We start from the raw sequence: 5,000 nt of genomic DNA, 5'->3' as shown, positions 1-5,000 counted from the left end.
GTGATTTTACACCAATGTTCTTTAACTAGGCCAGAGGTGAATGCTTTTCCATCACTTTTTTTCTCAAATTAGCAAATGTAATCAAAGAATCTGTTTGGCATTTTCCTTGAGATGGAAGATGACATACCCTTGAATCTCTGTTGATTGAATACTGCAACAACCATTTCAACAATAAAATAAAGCAGGTTTAATTATCTAAACATATGCAATAAAATGTCTCATTCTCAATTTTGACTATTAATAATACAAGTGCACATTGAGATGGCAATTAAATAGCTCTGAAACTTGGATGGACATACAGTATTTGCAGTATATTCATGAAGCTGTTTTATTGCCCTTTAGACAGTGCCTCCATACAATGGAACTCAAAGGTGAATTATTCCTTAGAAACTAATGCCGAAAATAATCCATTCTCATAATGCACCTGAAATACAAATGTTACATGCAAAAGAATGTAGGTAAGGTAAATAAGATGATAGAATTACTCAACGTTTTTCTTCAAATTCGTGGCCGAACAGACACTGTACCCTGATGCAGAAATTAGTAACAACCTAATGCAATACAACTAGCAGCAAATTATTATTCATCTTAATAAATAATTGACTTGCATGACAGTAAGTTTCTAATTATGAGAGATATACAGGTATTTAAATCCTAAATTAATTTTAATTAGTTACATTGTTTAGTTCGGAGCACAATAATATAAGGTATATCAAAGGCCTCTGTCAATTATTAGTCATCTCTTTAAATTGTTGAAATTATTTTGCCTTTCTATACATGTAGTACTTTGGAAATGTAACCTGCAGAAGCGGTTTCATTTTGCCCCAAATACAATAGCTTTTGTTTTTGCCAACACAACAATTCATTTGGATGAATGCACATTTTGAATCCAAAAAGCACAACAAAATATCCCTTACAGCAGTAAACTTGGCAATGTTAAAGCCAACGGAGAAGTTAAGGCTGAGTTCAGATACATGTACCAAACATTTGATTGGGAATTAATAAAAACTTAGGCTGACCTTAGGACAACATAATACGTCACAAGTATATGCACAGTATACCTCCATATAAGAAAAATTCAGTATCTAAATCGAACCTGCCTGAAAGTTGAAATAGCAGCTAGGAGAATGACTCAGCCATTTCACATTGATTCATATGCTACATTGTATTTTCATGTAATTGATTTAAGTTATTCTAGGTTTGGTACCTGAACTGCGCCCAATACTATTATCAAACAACTTACACTAATGATGCACGAACCACAAACTGTGGTGAACATTTTGTTAAGCATTGTTTGAAAGCAAGTTCCTATAGTAGTGTACTTGAATCTAAGTTCTTCAAACACGTTTATCTACAGAACCAGATGGAAAATGCTTCACAGTATGCTATAACAAATTAACTGCATGTTTAGACCTACTTTACAAATTACATCGAACTGTATGAGGCATACCACCCGCCAGTTCAGATGGAAAATACTACAAATTAGTGTACTACAATATGACAAATTAACTCCATGGTTAGACCTACTTCAAAAGTTACATCGAACTGTATGAGGTGCGCCACCCGCCAGTTCAGATGGAAAATATTACAAATTAGTGTACTACGATATGACAAATTAACTGCATGGTTAGACCTACTTTACAAATTACATCGAACTGTATGAGGCGTGCCACCCGCCAGGTCAGATGGAAAATACTACAGATTTGTATACTATAACAAATTATCTGCATGTAATTGAATGGTACTTATATTACACCCATCTTTCAATTATTGATGCCACGTGCAGATACGTCTATTAGAAAGATATCAATTAAACTCATGTTACTGCTTATGTTTGATGTATTTAGTATCGAAAGATCACTGACAATTTTCTCAGACTTAAAGGATTGTGAAACCTTTCTTGATTTTAGTCAAAAATCATTGAGAACCGATTCCTATATTAGCACAGGTAATCACTGATTGTTGCCCTGAACATTCGACTCTGCCATAATTACCAGATAGCTGAAAAAATTTACTTGACCCCAGTTCATGTCAAAAGATTAATTTCATACAGTGTATCCAGAATAACAATGACACTACTCTACCCAAGTATTGACATAAAGACATTAATTTGCAATTGCATCACAATTCACAATCAGTGGACTGTCTGTTTCTTGCACCTCAAGAAATTCCCTTCAGCACTGCAGCTTGTGGTTGAGATAGGCCCTGGAAAATATTCACACCAGTCAATCAATCAATCAATCAATGCATAAGCTACATGTACATTTCAATGAATGATGTAACACACCACTTTGCCATTCATAAGCAATCCTCCGGTGTAAGTGAAACTGAATAATGAAGCTAAAGGAATTGCAAACTTATCTGGAAGCCTGTAACAGCCTCCAACAAGTGTCCACCTTTCCAAATTGACCATTTTGTGCATGTAATAAAATCAATAATAGTTACTGAGCTTGAGTTTCTCATGATTTTAAAATGGAATTAGTGTTTGATGGCTACAACTCAAAACAACTTTTGTATTTCATCTATAATTTGCTCTTTTTTCTTGGGTTCCTGGCCACAAAGCACTAAAAGCATGATGTTGTGAGTTTTACCATATCCAATTAAAGCAGTGGAGCAATCAGACAGAAAACTGCTCATTAAAACAAAAGTTTTAATAAAAATTCTCCAGGATGTCCTTTTTGTGTTGTTACCGTATGAGCTACATGTACACTAAGTACTTATCAAATAAAATTTACCGGTAAGGTTTTATGGGGAGAAATTGAAAATATTGACAATATCAACTCTAACACAAAATGGTTGGTACAGTATATTTAGATAGCCAGCTCTCAACATGTACATGTATAGCAGCTGTATAATCTTCCATGAGAAATGCTAGTAATGCATTGAGTACTTTACCATAGAATACCCGACAAGACAATTGGATTTTTTTGTAAAGGCTCGCATACACTTGTACATGTACATGCAAACACAATACACTGTACAAGTGACAAATAACATGTGAGAAGCTTTATATACCAATTTTCATAGGAAATAGTTACATGTATCCTTGCACAAGCAATGTGGTGTGCAGCAGCAAGGTTTGGTGGAATAAGGCTGCATATCCAGTTATTATTTCACTGTCTTCCCTGTATTCTGATTCGTTACAATTATTTTTTATGGCTTGGTATAAAAGGCTTTAGGTACTAAACCTGTGACATTGTTTTGTCATGAGACACCAGTGAAGGTATACCATGTCATAGGAAAAACAAGTGACAAGTACACTGTAACAAGTGAGATACCTTTTTATATCATGTCATATGAAATAGTTACAGTATATCCTTGCACAAGCAATGTGGTGTGCAGTGGCAAGGTTTGGTGAATAGCTTGGTACAAAAGGCTTCAGATACTAAACATGTGACATTGTTTGGACATGAGACAACAGTGAAGGCATACGCTAACCATGTCAGGAAATTTGTATTCCACCAAAGCTTGCCACTGCACACCACATCGGTTGTGAAAAGATATATGTAACTATAGCATACCCGGGCCACTAATGTGTTCTAGGAACAGTATTATTTGAAGAACGAGGCATACAAAAATAAGTGGCAAATAAGGGGCCGGGTACAATAGACTTCAGCTGTCAAAGGGATGCAGAGATCCATATCATTCATACCCCTTTCCTTATCATAGGCAGCCCAAGCTCGCGTCACTACAGACAGCCGTTGAGAATTTAAACGCATTATAAGACTTTGTATGGGAAATAAAATACAGTCGATTGTGAAGCCTAAAAAATGCTCAATTTAACTTTCATTCAATAAAATGAATCAAAATGACTCACCTCTGGTGTATTCTTGTGCCTTTTGGAGTTTATTTTACAGTTTCGGGAAGTCTGTGTTTTCAATGTGTTCTAAGACGAAGTCAAGGCTGCACACTACGATTCCGACCGTTGTCAGCTCAGAGGCGGTTTGCGCCTCGAAAATCCATCCCAGCCAAGATTTTTTCGCGCAAAGCTAAAGCCACATCATTTGCGAACCTCCGTGAATGTTTCGTCGTCAAAAATCCCCACACACTTGGCTGGAAATGAGCATTTTCTGCTTCAGATTCCACGATAGCTGATGAATTTAACAGCAACCGATCACCGACGAGGACACGGAGCTTAGGTCCGAGGTCAAATTAACTCCACCCGATGGAGGTACAATCATTTCATTTACAACACTTACCCCATCCCCACAGCGTCACTCGTAACCATGGAGCTGCTCGAGAAGCCGCTGTGGGGATGGGGTAAGTGTTGTAAATGAAATGATTGTACCTCCATCGGGTGGAGTTAATTTGACCTCAGACCCAAGCTCCGTGTCCTCGTCGGTGATCAGTTGCTGTTAAATTCATCAGCTATTGTGGAATCTGAAGCAGAAAATGCTCATTTCCAGCCAAGTGTGTGGGGATTTTTGACGACGAAACATTCACGGAGGTTCGCAAATGTTGTGGCTTTATCTTTGCGTGAAAAAATCTTGGCTGGGATGGATTTTCGAGGCGCAAACCGCCTCTGAGCTGACAACGGTCGGAATCGTAGTGTGCAGCCTTGACTTCGTCTTAGAACATTGAAAACACGGACTTCCCGAAACTGTAAAATAAACTCCAAAAGGCACAAGAATACACCAGAGGTGAGTCATTTTGATTCATTTTATTGAATGAAATTTAATTGAGCATTTTTTAGGCTTCACAATCGACTGTATTTTACTTCCCATACAAAGTCTTATAACGCGTTTGAATTCTCAACGGCTGTCTGTAGTGACGCGAGCTTGGGCTGCCCATGTCCTTATCATTGGTATTGTCTTAAATGGACTGTCCTTGCAGAGGGAGGGATGTATGATGCGAATCTCAATTCAATAAATCTGCAATCAAACGTGTTATGAAAAAGAAAGGATATTCTATACAAAATTTAAGGCATATACTTTCAGGTTATTATCAGTGAGGTGACCTACCGAAACTTCTTCGGCAATCTTTTGCTATTCGGCACTTTA

The 5,000-nt window shown here is 37.2% G+C and overlaps 1 protein-coding gene and 1 long non-coding RNA gene across 3 annotated transcripts in view; both read right to left on the bottom strand.

Moving 5' to 3' along the window:
- Positions 1-5,000, bottom strand: part of LOC138043568 (uncharacterized) — an 80,923-nt gene that overhangs the window by 15,000 nt on the left and 60,923 nt on the right. The gene's annotated exons all lie outside the window — the stretch shown is intronic.
- Positions 164-4,099, bottom strand: LOC138043582 (uncharacterized). The gene is made up of 2 exons (XR_011131292.1): positions 3,818-4,099; positions 164-2,205 (listed from the first exon to the last, which is right to left on the bottom strand). It is a non-coding gene; the product is annotated as an uncharacterized lncRNA (long non-coding RNA).

Source organism: Montipora capricornis, chromosome 3, assembly GCF_036669925.1.
Source record: "Montipora capricornis isolate CH-2021 chromosome 3, ASM3666992v2, whole genome shotgun sequence".
NCBI classification, from domain to species: Eukaryota; Metazoa; Cnidaria; class Anthozoa; order Scleractinia; family Acroporidae; genus Montipora; species Montipora capricornis.
Note: the sequence above shows the minus strand (reverse complement) of the source record. Positions and strands in the feature narration are given on the sequence as shown.